This window comes from Hylobates moloch, unplaced genomic scaffold (assembly GCF_009828535.3).
Source record: "Hylobates moloch isolate HMO894 unplaced genomic scaffold, HMol_V3 SCAFFOLD_17, whole genome shotgun sequence".
NCBI classification, from domain to species: Eukaryota; Metazoa; Chordata; class Mammalia; order Primates; family Hylobatidae; genus Hylobates; species Hylobates moloch.
In genome coordinates this window covers 64,739,778-64,762,701 of record NW_026652292.1, presented here as the reverse complement: position 1 = coordinate 64,762,701, position 22,924 = coordinate 64,739,778, and the positions used below count along the sequence as shown (strand labels likewise).

Sequence of the window (22,924 nt, the reverse complement as noted above, 5' to 3'; positions counted from 1 at the left end):
TCCTGCTTTGCTCAATTTCTCCTCTTTGTCCTTCTGGGAGCAAATTGCCAAAGAAGAAGAATTCTCCTCTGCTTCCAAGCCTAAGTGTCCCCTGGGCAGGACCACTCTCCTCTGCACTCTGAACTGGGGATCCATCCCCATCAGCATCAATCCTGACACCTAATTGCACACAGCGAATTTTGTGTCTGTCAGCATCACTCCTGACTGAGAAGCTGAGTCTGCCTAATTGTGGACCTAACTTGCAGGTTCTTGTGCTTCTTGCACTAAGCAAAGCCTCCCACGTGGCTTCCATCATTAACAGAGACCTTTTCTCCTCATTGCCCATGTTTCTGTTTTAGTCCTTATTTGTACAGAACTGAGTAGGGGTAAAGGTGATGTTATTTATTGGCTCTCTCTGAGGGACCCTGATAGTCAGAACAAGAGATGTTGTCAGGTGTACATACAGACATCACAGTACTAACATTGGGCATGGATGGAAGCATTAAAACCAACAAGCCAGGTTTGTCTATCCCATTTACTTCAAAAACACACCTTAAATTTTTACTTATCATTTTGTTCATTTGAAAGTAAATTTAAAAAACATAAAAATGTATACCATCAAATGACATGTTGCAGCATTGAAAAATATGTGAAGAAAAATGTATAGATGAGTGATAACAGGATTTACAACTCAGTGACAATCTCAGCTTTAGGACATTTAAATTGTGAAATCTCTAAAAGCCCTAAAGTATTCAACTCGTCTTTTATCCATTTGAGTTGGGCTTATGATAAAGTATAAACATCTAGTTAGAATATTTTGACAGAAGAATATTGGCGAGTCACTCAATTTCTCTAACCTTCGCTTTGTCTGTAAAACGGGGATAAAAAATTCTTTCTCTTCTCTTAAGTTTTACAAAGGTGAAATGGAAGCACATGTGGTGATTTCCAAATAGGCCAGGCATGGTGGCTCACATTTGTAATCCCAGCACTTTGGGAGGCAAGGCAGGCAGATCACTTGAGGTCAGGGGTTCGAGACAAGCCTGGCCAACATGGTGAAATCCCGACTCTAATAAAAATACAAAAAAGATTAGCTGGGCATGGTGAGGCATGAGAATTCCTTGAACCCGGGAGCCAGAGGTTGCAGTGAGCCGAAATTGCACCACTGCACTCCAGCCTGGGCGACAGAGCGAGACTCCATCTCAAAAAACAAAAAACAACAACAAAAGAAAGTATAAATAATAAAATAACACATTATTACAAATGATCATCCCTTTTGTGAACTATTATTATTCCTATTATATGAACACTTTTTTTTACTCACGGAGTCATCTAACTCTGCTATATGTATTTCTTCAAGTTAAACAACAATGATTTATTAATGAACTCCTACATGCTCGTAGGAAACGTGCTACGTGTACTATGGATTAAAAAAAAGTAATGCATGTTTCCCACATTCAAGAAGCTTTTATTTAAGAGAAGAGATGCAATAAACACAGTAGAAACTAAGTAAAAAGAAATTAGGAGAGTGGATTTTGTGCAGTAAAAGTCATTAAGAGGAGGTTAAAAAAAAAGAGGGCACTAGACGTGATTTTAAGGATAACTGAGCTCAGAAGGATGCAGGAGAGCAGGCTGGTGATTTCAGGGGAGGCAAATAAGTGGGAAATATTAGACAAGAATGAGCATGGTGAGAGTGCTGGAGCAGAGGGGCAAGTTGATTCTCTACCTTCTGTTTAACAGCTCATTGAGCTTTGTTCGATTTCATCAAGGTAAAAAAGAAAAAAGAAAAAAGATGGGTGCCAGCCTCTCCACATGGTGTTTGGTTAGATGTGGCAAAAGTGTGGTTTTTAAAATCTATGTAAAGAACTCTATGAATTTCCAACTTATTATACTCTAAGTATAAAAATAGTTGAATATCGATGATTATACACTACAAAAGAATTGCCATTTATGGGCTTTATTAATGTTCTAGAACCTATAAGTATTTTACAGACTTATACATGTGAGGTCCTCAGCCCTTAACACAACCCTGTGAAAATCGGTTGCTGTTTTACATAGAGAAGCTTGAGTTTCAGGAAAATGGAATCACTCGTGAGAGAACACAGAATGTGTAAATTGTGGAACAAGAATTCAAACCCACATCTGACTTACAGGCTTGCCCACAATGCAGTCAACCCCTGACCATAGTATCCATTGATGGGGGTGGAAATTAGATTTTGACGTGAAGTTAAAAACATAGTTAAAGTTTGTGGTTCAAATATTTAATCATTCTGGGAGCATCAATCTTTATGGGCGCAATCCCTATTCTCTTTAGAGAAGAAAGATATTACTGTGGCAACATTCAAAGAAAGTGCACTTCAGCCTGAAGCTCAGCAAGATCATCTTTTTTGCGAGGGAGGTGGTAATTAACTGAGTACCCTGGCCTTCATCCACTTTTCTGATGATTTCCCCAGCTACTCAGGGTTAAGCTTCTGTCACAAAAATTATCCTGAGCCATTTGTTTAGCCTGTTTGATGTTCACTACATTTATTTTCCTTTGGCAGCAGCAGCATTGTGAATGTTGACTATATTTAACGTGCTTAGCTGTACCAGGGAAATAATCATCTTTGGCTTACTTAAAATATCTAATTTTCTTGGCCTTTGAAGAAAATCTAGAGCTAATATGGAGTAATTGGTGATGAGATAGGACAGATCCAAGTGCAATTTCAAGGCTCCTAATTTTCACCTACAGAGTAAGATTTCTTTATTATGTTAGAAAATGTTTTGGAGAGATTTTTTCAATTAGGAGGCACATTAAACAAATATTGGCTAGTAGTGTACAGGTTCAGGAAGAAGGGTATATCTCTTAATTGCTTACTTTCTTTCAAGACAAACTTTAAATGATTCTATTTAACCAAAGAGAAGATGGAGAGAAGGCAACATAAGAATGTAATTAAGTTTAACTTTTAACCTTCTGCTTGGGATTTGCCTCTATTCTTTCCCACCATAGTTAAGTGTGAAGATAGTCCCCATCCATCTTTAGAAGCAGCCTCAAAAAGAAGCAAAGGAAGGAAAGAATAAATGGAAGTATTCACTGTCTATCCTATGTTCCTGCCAATATCTGAGAGTGGCCTCAAAATAATACCCTTGCTGTCTCAGAGCCCATATTGCTTTTGATACACTAGCAGTATTTCTGTGGTTTTCATGTAACACATAAGCCAAGTCCATGATTGAAGACCATGGCACCATAAGGAAATCTCACCACTGACACCATTTATAATGAAACAAATGGGTTTTCTAAGAGGAGGTAACTCATGGTATAACTGTCGTGGTACAAGGTCTCAAGCCAGCCCTTCCCACTTAAAAAATTTCCCTCCACTTCCAATCTTAGCAATTTTACAAAGAAACTGGCCAACTTTCCTTAAATAATTATTCCAGGACTTAAGTTGTGCCCTAAAGAATAGACATATTCAGGTCTCTCTGGAGTATGGAGAATGAGAAGATTTGTTTTCATGGAAAAATTTCTCCACTCATTTTAGATAGCCATTGGCAAGAATAGTTCCTATTATCGTAAAATGTGTGTATTTGAAATATATTAGCTAGGCAGGTCAACTCTGAACTTTACAAAGATTTTGCAACTATAGAATTTCTTTGCTGATTTTGTGTTTTTCCTTAAATATAGCCATAAATGCTGAGCTATATGTTAGTTTTATTGTTGATGCATTGTAGAAGGGAGATACAATAATACTGAGGCTAACTTAGTATTTTGAGCTTTAAACTTTTAGTCTAAAATCTCATCTGTGCAAATTCTTAATGAGGTACATTTCAAAGAGAGCTTTAGCTATATAACCTCTGTTGTCATGAAGAAATGCATTTGGCTAATTTCCTCTGTGTCTCCTTGAAACTTTACAATAACAAGAAAAAGTTAACTCTGACTTTTCGCTCAAGTAATGTTTAGAAGTTTCTGCTAATTCCAACCTCAATGCATCAGAGATATTTAGGGATTGCTGAATATTGTGAAGACAGATGTAGGATTTGGATATTTGTTCAGGTGCCTCAGTCTTTTAATTATTTTGTCATTATGCATTTTCCCCTGTAATTTGTTTAAATTTGGAATCACATCACCAATTACTTCATTGCTGTCTGGTCTTCAATATTCTCTTGTTTAGAGAATTTCTGTGACAGGCCATTAATAACTATGCATTTTCTGACATATAAAGTCACATATCCTTAATTATGTTCAATTAGCTGTCTGGGAAAAGTACTTGATTCTAAATGTACTATCCTGATCTTACTAATCCAGGTACCTTAGAGTATGTCTTCACTTACCATAGAGATTTAGAAAATAAAAAAGAACCCTTAGTACTAAAAGTAAGATTAACATAGAAAAAACTTGAGCTCTAACTTCAGAAGACTGTGGTTGATTCCAATTCTACTGATTGCTAGTTCATAATGTAAAGTTACTTAGCAAATTTGAAGAAATTTCCTTATCTATAAAAATGGAAAATACCTATGGACTATCTCATGTATAACAGAACTAAGCTTATTATAACTTACAAGAGATAAATACTCAAAATCAGCACAAGGAAAATTATGTTTTTGGCAACTCTATTCACAATGTTTGGGATTCTTCATACTAATAGTTATGTATGAAGAAGGCATACTAAAGTAACCATTAGAAAATCTGGGTTACAATACTAGGCACTGTTAATGAGTGCTTACCATTTAATGAGTATTAGATATGTGGTTTGTCTCAAAATTATTCTGTGTCTCAGAAGCACTCTGTGAAGTTGGTATTATGATGATTTTCATCTTATGGGCAGGAGAACTGAGGTTCAGAGAGGTTTGGTGATTTGCATAGGACCACAGCCAGCAGCATTTCTGGAAAAATTTGACCTGTCTATCTTCAAAGCTCAGTGTTTCCTAACCTTAGTACCATTCTGCTTCTACAACTAAGTTCTAGTATTAAGTTACAAAAGGACCCTGGGCAACTCATTACTTTATCATGACCTATATCTTGGGGAAGTTTGAATGAGCTTTTATGTCTTCTTGCTCAAAATATGTATGATTATTGGTCTTAAACTTTGTCACATGAACAAGATACCCCACACATTTACTTGAGATGAACATGGGCATGCCTCTTATGAAAGAGGCTTCTTTCATAAGAGTAATCTCTCTCAACACAACAAATGGAAGAACATTCCATGCTCATGGATAGGAAGAATCAATATCATGAAAATGGCCATACTGCCCAAGGTAATTTATAGATTCAATGCAATCCCCATCAAGCTACCAATGACTTTCTTCACAGAATTGGAAAAAACTACTTTAAAGTTCATATGGAACCAAAAAAGAGCCTGCACAGCCAAGACAATCCTAAGCAAAAAGAGCAAAGCTGGAGGCATCATGCTACCTGACTTCAAACTATACTACAAGGCTACAGTAACCAAAACAGCAGGGTTCTTGTACCAAAATACATATATAGACCAATGGAACAGAACAGAGCCCTCAGAAATAACACCACACATCTACCACCATCTGATCTTTGACAAACCTGACAAAAACAAGCAATGGGGAAGGGATTCCCTATTTCATAAATGGTGCTGGGAAAACTGGCTAGCCATATGTAGAAAGCTGAAACTGGATCTCTTCCTTACACTCTATACAAAAATTAACTCAAGATGGATTAAAGACTTAAATGTAAGACCTAAAACCATAAAAAACCTACAAGAAACCCTAGAATATCATTCAGGACATAGGCATGGGCAAAGACTTCATGACTAACACACCAAAATCAATGGCAACAAAAGCCACAATAGACAAATGGGATCTAATTAAAGAATTTCTGTAGAGCAAAAGAAACTATCGTCAGAGTGAATAGGCAACCTACAGAATGGGGAAAAATTTTTGCAATCTACCCATCTGACAAAGGGCTAATATCCAGAATCTAGAAAGAACTTAAACAAATTTACAAGAAAAAAAGACCCCATCAAAAAGTGGGCAAAGGTTATGAACAGACACTTCTCAAAAGAAGACATTTATGCAGCCAACAGACACATGAAAAAATGCTCATCATCACTGGTCATCAGAGAAATGCAAATCAAAACCACAATGAGATACCATCTCACACCAGTTAGAATGGCGATCATTAAAAAGTCAGGAAACAACAGATGCTGGAGAGAATGTGGAGAAATAAGAATGCTTTTACACTGTTGGTGAGAGTGTAAATTAGCTCAACCATTGTGGAAGACAATGTGGCGATTCCTCAGGGGTCTAGAACCAGAAATACCATTTGACCCAATGATCCCATTACTGGGTATATACCTAAAGGATTATAAATCATGCTATTATAAAGACACATGGACACATATGTTTATTGCAGCACTGTTCACAACAGCAAAGACTTGGAACCAACCCAAATGTCCATCAATGATAGACTGGATTAAGAAAATGTGGCACATATACACCATGGAATACTATGCAGCCATAAAAAAGGATGAGTTCATGTCCTTTGCAGGGACATGGATGAAGCTGGAAACCATCATTCTCAGCAAACTATCACAAGGACAGAAAACCAAACACTACATGTTCTCACTCATAGGTGGGGGTTGAACAATGAGAACACATGGACACAGGGTGGGGAACATCACACACCAGGGCCTGTCAAGGGGTGGGGGGCTGGGGGAGGGATAGTATTAGGATAAATATCTAATGTAAAAGACGAGTTAATGGGTGCAGCAAATCAACATGGCACGTGTATACCTATGTAACAAACCTGCACGTTGTGCACATGTACCCTAGAACTTAAAGTATAATAAAAAATAAAAATAAAAGTGAATAGAGATATCACTCTCTCTACTGCCTCCCTGCTATTTAAATTCATCTAAGTAAACTATGTCTACTACTAAGTCTCAGGAAATATTTATTTGAATATGCATAGCAATAATTTTATGCATGCCAATTTTCCTCCTAAATACATGGAGAAAAAAACAGAAAATAAAAAAATGAAAATATTATCAGCAGTTAATCTTACAATGGTGGGACTGGGGGTATTTTCCTCATGTTTCTTTCTTTTCTACTTATACATTTTCCTCAATGATTGTTTATCACCTTTGTAGTAGAAAATCATATACATCCCCAACACTCAGGCTTCGTTTCCAATAATTTTCAGTGCTTTGATGTTTTCAAATTTAAATTTAGTTTTGTAATTTATGAATGCATGTATATATAAAGGCTTACAAATTGTGTTTGGTTATACCTCAACTCTATGGTTCTCAATGAGGGTTGGGGGAATGTTCTCACCTACCCTGCACCCACTGGACATTTGGCAGTGCCTCGAAACAACTCCCGGAAAGGTGCTGTTGGCATTTAATTGGTAGAGACTAGGGATGCTGTCAATCATCCTATAGTGCAGAACACAGCACACAACTCAAAGAATTATCTAGCCCCAAGTGTTCATAGTGCCAAGGCTGAGAATCCCCACCTAAATCAAAATGTTTAAAAATTATTAATATATTAATTCAAGCCTGTTGTGCAAATTCTGAGTAGCCTATTGTACTACCAGAGCCTCTGAATAAACTTGCCTGTCCATGATCTACCTAACAGTTTACTCACTTCCACAGGGCATTGAGGATAGAAGATTAGTGCTCCACCTACATGGTGCTTGAAATTTAGCAAAAGAGAAAGACACAGACATCAAGAGTTTAATGCAGTTTGAAGTGCTATGAAACGGGCACTTGATCTAACTAGGTAGTTCAAAGGAGGCTTTCTGGAAAAAATGCCTCCTAAGCTGAGCTTAAAGGATAAGAAGGAGTTAATCAGAATCATGTGAACACCTGAGAGATGTGTTCCAGAAGGAGGAGTGTTCATACTTCAAAGAAAGGCATGAAGATGAAACAGTTGAGAGTGTTTGGAAAACGATGGGGAGTTTGCTAGCACTAGAGCCTAAGATAGGCACAGAAGAAAGGGAAAAGGAGCCATAGAAGTTTCAGAGCCAGAGCCTCTTTTTTTCTGCCTGAGAAAGTCAAAGTATACTTATCAGTATGAGGATGAGGTTGAGATAAGACAAGTATGTTGATTTAAAAAGCATGTTGATTTAAAAGGACAAGTATATTGATTTAAAAGGACAATCTATTAAAGATGCAATTGAAGAATCCGCTAATACAGACATACCTCAAAGATAATGTGGGTTCTGTTCCAGACCACTACAATAAAACAAATATCACAATCAAGCAAATCATACTTTTTTTTGGTTTTCCTGTGAATATAAATGTTTACACAATACTGTAGTCTAAAGTGTGCAATAGCATTATGTCTAAAAAACAACATGCAAACTGTAATTTAAAAATACTTTACTGTTAAAAATTGCTAATAATCATTTGATTCTTCAGCAATCTTGCAAAAAATTAGCAAGTATAATATTTTTGCTGGTAGAACTGGCCTTAATGTTGTTGGCTGCTGACTGATCAAGGTGATAGTTGCTGAAGGTTGGAGTAATTGTGGCAATTTCTTAAAATAAGACAATGAAATTTGCCTCATTGATTGAACTGTTCCTTTCACAAGAGATTTCTCTGTAGCATGTGTTGCTGTTGACAGCATTTTATCCATGGTAGAACTTCTTTCAAAATTAGACTCAATCATCTCAAATCCTGCTGCTGCTTTCTCAACTAAGTTTATGCAGTATTCTAAATTCTTAGCTATCAGTTCAACGATGTTCATAGCCTCTTCACCAGGAGTCAATTCCATCTCAAGAAACCACTTTCTTTGCCCATCTAGAAGTCACTACTCCTCATTTGTTCTAGTTTGATCATGAGATTGCAGTAGTTCAGTTAAATATTCAGGCTCCACTTATAATTCTAGTTATCTTGCTGTTTCCATCACATTTGCAGTTAGTTCCTCTACTGAATTATTGAACCCCTCAAAGTCATTCATGAGAGTTGAAGTCAACTTTTTCCAAACTCCTGTGTTATTTTAACCTCCAGTAATGAATTGTGAAAGTTCTTAATGGCATATAGAATGATGAATCCTTTCCAGAAGGTTTTGAATTTACTTTGTCTAGATCTATCATAGGAATCACTCTTTATGGCAGCTATAGCCTTACAAAATGTATTTCTCAAATAATAAGATGTGAAAGTCAAAATTACTCCTTGATGCAGGAGCTGCAGAACAGATCTTGTGTTCAGAGGCATATTCAGAGGCATAAAAACAACATTAATCTCCAAACATCTCCATTAGAGCTCCTGGATGACCAGGTGCATTGTCACTGAGCACTAATATTTTGAAAGGAATCTCTTTGTGAGCAGTAGGTCTCAAGGGTGGGTTTAAAACTTTCAGCAAACCATGCTGTAAACAGATGTGTTGTCATTCAGGCTTTGTTTTTCCACTTATAGAGCACAGGCAGAGTAGATTTAGTATAGATTTTTTTTTTTTAAAAGGTAGTGCGGACCCAAAGAGTGAGCAGCAGCAAGATTTATTGTGAAGAGCAAAGGAACAAAGCTTCCACAGCATGGAAGGGGACCCAAGTAGGTTGCCCAATTTAGCACAATTTTTAAGTCAGACAAAAAGTTGACTTCAACTCTCATGAATGATTTTGAGGGGTTCAATAATTCAGTAGAGGAACTAACTGCAAATGTGATGGAAATAGCAAGATAACTAGAATTAGAAGTGGAGTCAGAATATTTAACTGAACTACTACAATCTCACGATCAAACTAGAACAAATGAGGAGTAACTTCTTCTAGATGGGCAAAGAAAGTGGTTTCTTGAGATGGAAATGAATGCTGGTGAAGTCTAGGTTGGAATGGTAAATGAGTACTGGCTTCAACTTAAAATCATCAGCTGCATTAGCTCCTAACAAGAGAGTCAGCGTGTCTTTTGAAGCTTTAAAGCCAGACACTGATTTCTCCTCTCTAGCTATGAAACTTTTAGATAGCATCTTCTCCCAATAGAAGGTTGTTTTACCTACATTGAAAATCTGTTGTTGAGTGTAGTCACCTTAGCTAGACCTTCTAGGTAACTTGCTGTAGCTACTTCAATAGCACTTGCTGCTTCACTTTGCACTCTTATGTTATGGAGATGACTTCTTTCCTTAAACCTCATAAGCCAACCTCTGCTAGCTTCAGACTTTTCTTCTGTAGCTTCCTTACCTCTCTCAGCCTTCACAGAGATGAAGAGAGTTAGGGCCTTGTTCTGGGTGAAGTTTTGAATTAAGGGAAGGTTGTGGCTGGTTTGATATTCTATTCAGATCCCTAAAACTTTCTCCATATCAGCAATAAGGCTGTGGCTGGTTTGATATTCTATTCAGATCACTAAAACTTTCTCCATATCAGCAATAAGGCTGTTTTGCTTTCTCATTCTTCACGTGTTCAGTGAAGTAGCCCTTTTCCTTTGAGAACTATTTCTTTGTGTTCACAATTTGGCTAACTGGCTCAAGAGGCTTAGCTTTTGGCCAGTCTTGACTTTCAACATGCCATCCTCACTAAGCTTAATACTTTCTAGCTTTTGATTTAAAGTGAGAGATGTATGACTCTTCCTTTTACTTGAACACTTAGAGGCCGCTGTAGGATTATTAATTGGCCTAATTTCAATACTGTTGTGTTTCAGGGAATAAGCTGGCCCTGTGGAGACGGTGAGAGACTGGGGAATGGCCGGTCAGTGGAGCAGTCAGAACACACACAATATTTATAGATTAAGTTTGGAATCTTATATGGATGTGGTTCCTGGTGCTCCTAATCTGAACTCGATTATTCCTGAGGTATATGGTATAAAAATTTCTCTAGTAATACCAAAGATCACTAGACAAAGATCACTAAAACAGATATAATAATAATGAAAATGTTTGAAATACTGTAAAAATTTCCAAAATGTGATAGAAAAACACAAAGTGAGCACATGCTGTTGGAAAAATGGCACCAAAAGGCCTGCTCAGCAGGGTTGCCACAAGCCTTCGCTTTGTAAAAAGCACATTATCTGCAAAGCACAACAATGTGAAGTGCAAGAACACAAGGTATCTCTGTGTTATGCCTGTATCATTGAGCCTGGGTAACACACTCCTTATAGCTCTGGATGCGGTGAAAATACAGGGAAAATTCAAACTGTACTAAGGTAGAATGTTCTCTCTTGTTCAGCTGGAGAGAAAATGAACGAACACAAATGAAGTAATTTGAGGGAAAGTGCATCAGGATTTATTATTAAGTGTGTTTGCTGTACCACGTACATCAGGAGTAATTGAATTCAGATTAGAAGGGTGGTATTAAAGAGAGGGCGGGTTTCACTTAAAGCTGAAATGGGAAAGAAGGGTGGCATTTGTATAGGAGAAGGAGTTCTAAGAATAACATAAGCCAGGAGTTTGAAACTGAGATCAACATCAGGTGTTCTTGGAAATGCTAACGTAGGTTTTATCAATTGCCAGTGGTTCTCAAGGCTGCTTGATGCTGAGTGCTAAAAGTGTTGCTCAGATGCAGCTCAAAGATCACCTCTTTGAGTCCTTTCTGATGCTCTCCATTTTCTAAATAGGATTGGTCAGTCTTTCTTTTATGTCCCTCTAAAATCTACATAGACGTGTGGCCCAGGCAATTTACTAAACTAATTTTTTGGTATGTTCATTTATATATAAACCCAATGTAGCCAAAACTATGTCTTTATGTTCTCAATGACTAGTACAGTTCTTGGTACACAGATCACACTCGAAAACCTTTCTTTCCTGGATGATTGAATACATGATTATGCTAATAATAGGTATGATGACTATGCAAAGCAAAGACAGCAATGATGTTAACATAATACCCAATATTTATTGAGCTCTGTGTGATAGGCACTGTGCTAAGGAGAATTTTAACACGTATCATTTCATTTAAATTTCAAAATAATGCCATGAGGTAGCTACGACTAGTATTCCATTTTACAAATGAGAGAACTGAGGTTCAGGTGGTTATATCTTCACCAAGATCACAGCCAGTAAAAGGAAAAGCCGGAAATGAACTCTAGGTCTGTCTCACTTCAAAGACCATGATCTCATCCACTACTTATAGATCTTTTATTTTTAAGAGAGTGTAGACTTAAAATGATTTTATTTTATTTTTTAACATTTGTTGATTCAATGTTTCCTAGACTCAAAAGCCTCAAAATGTAGTGCAACAGTCTGAATAGCAACGTAATCTTAAAAATTAAAATGGGTCTTTAACAAATCTATGAAATAAGAGTTTGCAAACTCAATAAAAAGAGTATATTATCAACTTTTCCAAGAGACCATAATACCGAAAATGAAAACCAATAGGACAGGGCACTCAGGCATTGACTCATTGTATGACAATACCAGGCAGATGGCTTGATTTATATAACTATCTAAGTGGGTCCAGCAGTGTGAAGTTAGGGAAAAGGAAGTCATTTTATTGAAAAAATACATATGTGTTAATTCAAATCACTTGACAATTTGGCAGACAACTCCACCAACCCCCTAAAAAGAGACCCCCCCCATCCCCTCAATAATACAGAAGGGATAGAAAAATCTAGTTAAATTTCCAAAAAACAATAAGTCATCAACCTGGACCCCCTTCTCAATGGTTCCCTTTATTGCCAACTCTAGAACAAGGGCTGGCAAAATACAGTGGTAGGCCAAATCTAGTCTATTGTCAATTATGGTCTCACCTGCCAGCTAAATATTGTTTCACATGTAAAATAATGGTTAAAAAGGCAGACATTAAATAAATATATTGTGACATATGAAAATTGTATGGGATTCAAAGAGCATCTACAATGCTTTATTAGAACATGGCCACGCCTAGCTGTTTGCGTATTATCTACGGCTGCTTTTGGGCTACAACAGAGTTGAGGAGTTGTGACAGACTGCATGGCCCACAAAACCTAAAATGTTTACTACTGAAAAAGCTGGCTGGCCACTGCTTGAGAATCAAGCTCAGCAGGTGTCAGACAACTTGGCACAGAACACACTGCAGATACCATGGGTTTGGCTTTTCCAATTTATTACCTAACTCGATGGTTCTCAAAGTTTGGCCCCTGGACCAGCAGCATGATCCCATTAGAATCAGCAGTAAGAACCCATTAGAAATGTGAATTCTCAGACCCCAACCCCAGATTTACTGAATTAGAAACTCCATGGGTTGGGTCCAACAATCTGTATCTTAACAGGTCAGCTAGGTGATTCTGAAGCATTCTTCAGAGAACGGCTAGTCAAACTCAAGAAACTGGAACATGGCAACTGTTGTTTCAACACAATTACAAGAAAGGCACTTATTGGCTCCTATCTGTGGATGAGGAATAGAGCTAGATATTCCACTTATATTTTAGTATTCCTACAATAATCTTCAAAGATTAGGATTATTAACCCTATTATATGGAAAAGGAAATTGAAGCTTGGGAGGATTAAGTAACTTATTCACAGTTAGTGAATTAGGACTTAAACTCAAATCTGTCTGCTTTATAGCCTATACTCTTCCCTCTCGCCTTATTCTGCCTTCTGCCTTATTACATGAGAGAATGAGAAAAGCACCTGTGGGCCCCAGGAAGGAGCTGAGCTGCTTTGTTAGGTCTTGGTGTTTTCTTGACGATTATAAACCATTTCATAGAATATGAACATCAGAAAACACCACTGTGGACCCATGGTTGATCAATATAACAAGAGCACTCTATAATCACGTTTGAACAAAAGCAAAAACATGAACTTTTTCTTTTTTATTTGAGATGGAGTTTTGCTCTTGTTGCCCAGGCTAGAGTGCAGTGGCATGATCTTGGCTCACTGTATCCTCCACCTCCTGGGTTCAAGCGATTCTCCCACCTCAGCCTCCGGAGTAGCTGGGATTACAGGCATGCGTCATCACGCCTGGCTAATTTTGTATTTTTAGTAGAGATGAAGTTTCTCCATGTTGGTCAGGCTGGTCTTGAATTCCTGACCTCAGGTGATCCACCCGCCTCGGTCTCCCAAGGTGCTGGGATTATAGGCGTGAGCCACTGCGCCTGGCCAAGCATGAACTTTAAACCACAAAATAATCAAATATCTCCTATCCCAGCTAATACGAGTAACTGCTGCTTCTTTACCTATTACAGCTTTCGTCTCTGTCTAGTCTTCACTACTTGTAGATACAAGTTACCCAATCACAGCATGACTCTGGCTTCTTGACAGCTTCCTGTCCAGGTCAATGTCTTGCTCCCTTAAACCTTCTCCAAAGGCACCAAAATGAGCTCAAATCCTGTAATAAGTCCTAACACTCTCTGAGACATTCCCCATTTCTCTGCAGCATGTATTCTCTCTCTGCAATGAATAATAAATGAAAATTATTCAACCACAGGTGTGTTTCCTGATGATTTTTGGCTGGAGGGCATTCCCCTTCCACTCCCCTCACTGCACACTTAAAATTATAGCTCTCCTCTTCCAGACTGGGTGAGGCACAAGTTACCAAAGTAAGTAAAAATAATTAGAACTGGAAAATAATAGCCTCCAAACTAATCGGTATCAAGCACATTGCCAGGTCTAAGCAGAAACTTGGTATTTTAAATAATTAATGAAATTTTCAGTGCCAATCTGATTACAAAAATGATTTCAGGAAACTGCCTGTCTTTTAAAAATATAGTTCAAATTTCTGCTTTTAGTTTCTAGTCTCTACCTGTCAGTTTTGGATCTCTCAACTCTTGAGATTTAAAATGTCACAATCTTTATGCAGCCTTCCCCAAAATCTAGATGGCTCTTCTCTTTGAGTTTTCTAAAGGCCTTACTCCCTCTCACAATACTTTTTCATCTTGGATTAGTTATTCATGAGCTGTTTGGCCTCTAACCAATTTGGAAATTTCTTGAAGGCAGTAAAACACCTGACTATCCTCCCTTCCCTTCCACACAGTAATACATACTTGTTATATTTTAGCAATAAATCTAAACGTTTTTCCAGTTACAGAATTGAAAGTGTTGCTTTTCCATCAAACCAGAGCTCATATAAGCTGGGATTCTGCAGCTCATTGTTGGTTATCTTAATTGAAATTATCTCCCTGGCTCAGCAGTTCTAACAAACAGATGTGTTTGGTGTGCAGGTATCTTCACTTTGCCAGGGGATTTTGATATGAAATGTTACTAACAGAAAAAAATATATATAACAAATATCTTAATCAATGAATCAACAGTTTTTAGGCTACTATGGAAACCTGAAAGTGATACTGGAAGTTATTTATTATGTGGGATAAGTAGATATGAACTGGCACTATTCCTGTATGAAAGCAAATGGCATTCAGGCCATAATTTTCTTCAGTAACTTCTATATACCAAGCACTGTGCTAAACAGCAAGGATAACTGTGCAATTAAGGAGAAGGAGTAAAACAGTCAACTCCTCTCCTACTTCTTTATCGTTGTTCCAGGAATTTCACATGGTGTATCATGGCCCTGTGCTTGTACATGGTGTTACCTCACCCAATGTTTTACATACAGTACTTGCATAAGCACCATTCTTACATATCAATCTTATACACTTCTCTTCATCCATAAAAACCAGGATTAGAGGTCACCTCCACCATGGAGTCATCTCTGATTGCTTTCATCTCCTCTACTTGGACTTAATTACCTTACATTCTTCTTGGATTTTCTTGTACTGGTCTATTTACCATGATGCATTATATTTTTTATTTGTTAGTATTCTTTTTCTTCTTATGCAACTGAGAATTTCTTGAAGGCAGCAACTATCTTTAATTGATCTCTATATTCTGGAGCCTAGCCTAGTGTCTGACATACTGTAGACAATCAATAAATATTTATTAAATGCAAGCCACGTGAAAACAAATGACAAAGTACTGGTAACTATTAAAGTTAGATCATGAATATATGACAATTCATTACACTATTTTCTATACCTTGTTTTATGTGTAAAATTTTTCAAAATAAAAAGTTTACAGTAATTGAAGACCTCGTAAGATAGCAGATAAATCTATCCAAAGTTTTAAGTTCCTTCCACTATACCTATAGCTATGATCTCTGCGTACTCCACATTTCTTTCTTTTCTCAGAAAAAAGATATTTAGTAAAGCCAAACAAAGTTGCTCGGAAATAAAGTATAGTGTTTCCAAAGAGCTGCATATCATGGATATCATATTAAATAAGACCTTCTGGAAAAACTGGAAACGGACAGTTCTCCCCAAGTATTTTATTGAGGAGGGAATTCTGTGGATTTTTGTCCTTCTAATCTCCCATCTGAATTGCTACAAAAGCATAACTAGTATCTCTGCTTCCACTTTCTTTTTTTTTTTTTTTTTTTTTTTGAGACGGAGTCTGGCTCTGTCGCCCAGGCTGGCGTGCAGTGGCGCTATCTCGGCTCACTGCAAGCTCCGCCTCCTGGGTTCACGCCATTCTCCTGCCTCAGCCTCATCGAGTAGTTGGGACTACAGGTGCCTGCCACCACGCCCAGCTATTTTTTTGTATTTTTAGTAGAGACGGGGTTTCACCGTGTTATTCAAGATGGTCTCCATCTCCTGACCTCGTGATCCACCCGCCTCGGCCTCCCAAAGTGCCAGGATTACAGGCGTGAGCTACTGCGCCCGGCTCTGCTTCCACTTTCTTACCTGTGAACTCATCTTCACCTACTCCCAGGTTGACCTACCTAAAACATGGATCTATCCCACTTGCTCCCCCAAAGTTGAAGTCTTTAAGTCAATGGCTCTTCAATGGTTAGGGAATAAGTGTGCACTTCTAGTGTTGAACCCCAAGTAACTTGTCCAGCCACGTATTTTATTTTAATGTTCTTAGACCCATGTGCTAAGAGCCATATCCAACTCACGGTCCTAATCCATGCAAGCCACCCACTGTCTGTGCTTAGAGTCACAGCTCAATTTCTTTGCTCAGCCTGGAATCTTCTTCCTGGATTTTCCAATTTGGGAAACCTTCTCCCACTCCAAGGTCCTGTACAACTAGTTTTTCTTCTCCATTAAACCTTCTCTGGAGTCCTTTCCAGAATGAACCTTTCTACCTGTGCTTCTACTGGCCTGGGCCTATGCCCAGCATTATTTTCTGCTGTCTTGTTTAGTAAGTAGTCTCCTTTACTAGAATGTAAGCTTGTTGAGGGCACTTTAATGTTCATCTTGCACTTTCCCACCCTCTGTCAATACCCAACAGGGTACCCTGCACACATTAGAATTCAATATGACAAGATTACAAGCTAAAGTATGAAATGATGAGCTTAATCTCACTAGTGTTTTCTCCTTCCCCTTACTAATAAGTGGATATGTGCAAAATTTCAAATCCCTATATTAAAATCACATTGGTTGTTTTGATCTTCTTTACAAATTGTTTTTGAGTCCTAAGTCATGAATTTCAATTAAAACTTTTTTTAAAATGAGACTATCAAAGTTGGAAACAAAAACAAATAACTGTTTCTCTTAACCCTTTTCTATCTGTGTCTAATTCTAGTCAACATTAGAGATGAAAATATTAAGGCAATACTGCTTTATCTCATCATTAATATGGGCCCTCTCATTCAAATAGACTCAGAAGTACTTTCTAATGTATTATACAGAAAATCACACTGGAGAAAATATTCCATGATGGTACCATTGAGGTATCACTGCTTCCTGAGGACAACATGTAAGCTCAATGCTGCCTAAAAGAAGCTCAAATTTCTACTCTGGGCCTTTTCACCTTCACTTCTCCACCATTAAAAAAAAAAAAAAAGAGGCTAATTCTCTGGACTATTGTGGGTCATATTTTCTAGGTGGTGCAATCTTAGTGAAGAGTTTAGCAATTTGCATTGGGATAACCCTGTCAGCCTTTATTATTTGCAGCTAGAAAGAATGAAGGCTCTGATAATCTAATTTTTTATGGTGGTTTGCACTTTAGCTGCCTTTTTTTCTCAATCCTTTACATGGCTACTGATCAAAAAGTCCAGGTTCTGTTTCTGCTTAGACAATGTCATAGTCTAAAGAAACAGGCAGCAGGCCTAGGATAGAGATGTCACCTTCTCACTGGACTTCATCCTTGGACTCTGCTTGAACTGGACATTCATCATGATTGAATGTAAGTCACACTTAGTCAAAATTCAGTGCAGATCTTAGAGGTCTGAAAGGGGCTGAGGAGACCACTTGGCTTGCTTTTGTACTAATTTTGCCTCTAATCTATGACAAACGTCAGTGGTCTGGCTTAGCTCATTTATATCCCATGCTTGGGTCCCATTCCTGGATTGAGGTCAGAGCCTTGTAGAAATTATATGCCTGTTATATGATTTTCTTCTAAATGCATTTGCCACAAATATTTCATATGGTATTAGCCAATTCAGGAAAAGACTCAAGAATTCCAGAAAATTCCCATGTGCATTTTCATTTATCCCCTTTCTCAACATTAAGGAAGATGTATAAAAGTATGTTGTAGTAGGAAAAGCACTGCGTAGGATTCAGTAGTCTTTGGTTTTGATCCTGCTTCTGCTCCCAGTTACATTTGCCTTATGACAAGTCAGTTAACTTCACCGGATTGTAGTTGTCTCCTACGCAAAATAAGAGTTAGCCCAGACTAGTATTTCCTAACATGTATTTCAGAGGAAAAAGGGACTGACTCAACAAGTATATATGGGTCTTCCCTCATGTATGGTGATAACCTGCATCCTTGTGTTTTAGCATGATCATGGATTCTATATTGCATCAAAAGTTTCTCCAGCTTACTGAACATTTCACATAATAGCTATAAATATTTATGTACATCTCTATGTGTATGTTTGTGTGTGTAGATATAGAAATATAGATTCAGATATGGATAGGAATATGATTTAGATATCTCTCCCAAGGAAGACTTCTCAGACCAACTCAAAATTTCTATGATTCTAGTTGAGGGAGTCAGGTTTACAATTCTAATTTTCATTTTGTTGAAACTCAAATTTGAAGTTTGAATCTGCAAACCTTCAACTTTAAGTGATATGAAACAGACCTTGAAGAATAAAAGCTGAATCATTGCCAGGGGCCTTACACTTGGGACTTTTGATTTTAAATTTCTACGTTATTAACATTGACAATATAAGAACTGTGCGCTGTCCGCATAATACTGTGAAAGTTGACTTCCTCAATACATTCGTGGAGGTTGTCCTTTAGAACCCAACTCTGAAACCAAGTCAGCTCCAGTACAACGCGCTAAAGTTGGGGGCTATGGCTCAACTAAGTCCAGAGAACAAAAACGTGGTGACAAAACAGAAGCAAATTATTCCAATCATAGAAATTGAAATTACTTGTACTGTATTAAGACACCAGCATTTAGTGCATTGAGGCAGAAATCTCAAGAGAATGCAAAATTGTGTAACATTGGAGAAGCCTGCTTATGCACTGATATCCTTCAGGGGTTAAATAAAATTACTGTGAAATATAAGAAAAGGAAAAAGAACTAAATTCTGAGATTTTAATCCCATTACAGTATTATTTGTATTGTGTCTAAGCAGAACTTATTGAGAATACTTTAAAGAAGATATGAAGATTACAAGAGAACGTATGTTCTTATATTGTCTAAACAGTTAGAACCTAATGAACCTACTCTGTAGAATAAAAGGACTTTCTGAAGATAAGATACGTTGACCATCATTAACATATTAACAGAAACAACCTGTATACCGGATCTTGTTTGGGATGATGTCATCATAGCTATGAGGTCTTAGCTCCTATAGTTAGAAAGATTACAGAAAGCATGGGCAAGTTTGAATATTTCCATCTCCCCATATTCAACACAATGTGAGAGGTAAATATTCATAACTTGGCAATAAAAGATCATATCCATATCTGGAAGAAATATTAGCAAGTATCTCACGGACGCCATTCTTTCACTTAGGAAGAAAGAAGAGCTCGCATGTAGAATTGATATCAAATGATTTAGGTTTAAATGATTCAAAGGGTATTATTTTAGTAAAAGCATTATTTCATAAACATTGTGTGTGTTTGATACACACATATACATTCAAATAGTTAAAGCAAAGTTAATCAACTTTTTAAAACTCTCCAATCTTTGAATAACAAAATTCATTTTGGATAGCAAGAGTAAAATTTATGTTAGATGGATCTAATTTTTATTGATAGCAATAGTCTTGTCTCGTGTGTATGAGTTCCCACTCAGGAGACACATGAGCAATGAGACTCACTGGGGAATGCAAATGAAACACTTGCAAATCAAGTGTTCAAAGCACATTTTTGCTGAGCACCAATTAACTCAATTTCATATCAAAAGCTTACCCATCTTATATCATAATAAACCACCCGCGTTCACCCCCACACCTCCTAACTAATGAGGCACACACAGATATTCTCTTCACAAATCAAGATACTCTTTCATAGGATGAAATCACTAATGACATTAAGGCGTGGTAGCCAGCATGAACTTGACAACCAAATACCAAGCCGTATTATCACCCCATAGGAGACAGTCCTAACTCCCCACCTTAGAAAAATATTTAACCCACAAAATACTAAACCCAAGTAGATTTCAAATAGAAAGATAATGGTACAATATCCCTTCCCTTCTAATATCAAATATCTGGATAAACCAAAATGAACTGTCCAGCCACTAGGATGCTCTATGCCAAACATGCATATTTTAAAACTTTTACTTTGAGTATTAAGGCTTCTTAACTTCTGCAGCATCTGTATCTACTTCTAAACCAGACCTGCCCAACAGCACAGACTGGAGCGACCACTTTACCTTCCGAAAAATCAATCAGTCCCAGCAAATGAAGCAGCTTCAGAGATGCACATATAATCACAACAATACCCACTGTTTGCAGTCCTTCGGACTCCCACTCCAGAGTCAACATCCTCTGAGCTGGCAGAGCATCCCAGCCTCCAGACCCCTTTGGAGTGGAGGGAGTTAATTACAGAATCGTAGCAACGTCAGGCTTGGAACAAAGACTTGCAAGGGGAAAAAGTGAGCAGCTCCTCGCAGATGCACCCTGCAAAGCCGGCGGCCCCCCGGGGTGAGGACAGACCTGGGCTAAAGTCCAGCCTCTCATGCTGATCCTGGCATTTGGCTGGCGGGGCCCCCCCCCGCCGCTACCACAGCGCACGGACCTCTCCACTCTACGCTGCAGCCAGCGGGCGAGTACTTCGACTTCAGAGCTGCGAGGGAAACGTCTGTCGGAGAACTGGAGACTTTGCAGTATCCGTGGCTAGAAGGGACAGTCCTAGGAAACTTGCCCAGGAGAGCACCGCGCGCTTCCCTCGCTGAGGACGCGAGGCTGGGCAGATCTGTCTGCGCGCTAGTTTTCTGCCTGTGAAGCTTGCGAATGGCCCCTTTTTGCCAAAGCCGCTGCTCTCTCCTCCCAGAGCCTCCTCTGGGAGACAGCTCAGCCCCCTCTCTGAATGCTAGAAAATAATCAGTTCTGGTGGTTGGTGCCTACAGGCCCTTCCTGAAAACCCGCGTGGAAGTCTGTAAGCAGCTTTTCCAGGGAGAAAAGTGCAGGAGCAAAGCTCCGTGATTCAATGACTTTGTCAAACGAGAACACCTGAGCCTCCCCCGCTACGCCACTCCTTGTTCTGGTCTCCGCTGTCACGTCGGGTGGATTATCAGGGAGATTGATTTAGTCCTTATATTATATTTACAAACGTGGACGGAGGGCGTGGCAGAGCAGTATCTGGTAACAACTAAGATGTTCATAACTGCCCCCTGGAAGGTGTGTACCACCATCGTCCTTTAAAGTCTGGCCTCAGCCTCTCTCAAAGCAAAGTTTCACAAACTTCCCTGATGATAAAAACAACCTGAGGTTGTTTGTTAAAACCACGCTCATCAGAGGAGCCTGGAGTGTGTGTTGTTAAGTAAGAAGCCCAGGTGACTCTTATCAACTGGGAAGTGTGGACAGTACCATTGCAAAGATGCCATCAGGTGTGCTAGTCCAAACCACTCGAAACAGACCCTGTACTGCGCCAGGACCACACTGGCTGAATCACTTTGTTGGTTATCTCCAGTCTACTGAAGCCCAACCTAAACATGGAGATGAAGAGAATCAACAGGGACCCTGTATGTGAACTGGAAATATGAGGGTTTGTGAGTAATATCTCAGACCCCCACGGTCATTTGCAAGTTCTGCTTCTTGCTATGTGATCTTGTGCAAGACACTTAACCACTCTAATAACCAGTCCTATTCTATACAGTCAAGATTATAATACTTCATTTAAAGTTCTCCATTTAGAGGGAATTATGGGAATTAAATGTGATCACAATAATAGTTAACATGTACTAAGCATTACTATGTGCTCATCAATATTGTAGTGACTTTTCCACAATTTACTTATCCCTACATCTCTACGTGGTAGATGAGTTAATCTACCACATGAGTGGCAGATTATAAGTTAATTCTAATCCTTTTAACTTTGTAGGTGACGAAAACAAAGCATGAAGAGGTTAACTGACTTGCCAAGCAGTGGGCATAGTGACTGGAAGGCAACAGGCTTTCATTCATTCAGTCATTCATTAGCATTTATTAAGCTGCTACTATAAGCTATAAATGGTACATGAATGATCAAATGATGAATAGTACTCAGCTCTGTCTTTTGGGGGCTTATAGTTTAATGAGGAGGCAGGCATGAAGTAAAATGTGACCAGTAAATGCACCAACACTCGAACAGATGTCTGCACCATACAGTGGGAACACAAGGAGGGAAAGTCAACTCTAATTGGGAAAGGGTTTAGTGGTATCAGGAAGCAGACTTTACAGAGGCGGTAACCGTCCATAATGGTAACTTTAATCATTACTAGAAGTATTATAGTATACCATGCTCAAGTTTTGAGGTTGGTAGACCTGGGTACAATCCTAGCCTTACCCTTGCTTGCTCCATGAGCTTGGAGAATCCACTCCGTCTCTGAATCTCAGTTTAAAATGGGAATGCTACTGCCCCCTTCTCATAGTTGATGTAAGAATTAACTAAGTCTGAGGGGAGTTGAGCCCAGTCCTTGGGGTCCGCTGCTCACATATGGTAGTTATGGGGCTCTGCAAGGTCTCCTTGGATGAAACGACTTTGCTCTTCCCTGG

General features: G+C 38.5%; 1 protein-coding gene across 2 annotated transcripts in view; it reads right to left on the bottom strand.

The window, feature by feature from the left end:
- The window catches only part of KCNIP4 (potassium voltage-gated channel interacting protein 4), a 549,793-nt gene that overhangs the window by 233,630 nt on the left and 293,239 nt on the right, over positions 1-22,924 (bottom strand). Inside the window, exon 1 of one of the 2 annotated variants that reach the window (XM_058430258.1) lies at positions 20,885-21,544. The exons of the other annotated variant lie outside the window; for it this stretch is intronic. The gene's annotated coding sequence lies outside the window, so the exon portion shown is untranslated. Of the gene's footprint in view, positions 1-20,884; positions 21,545-22,924 lie in introns of those variants that run through there. 2 annotated transcript variants of the gene reach the window in all.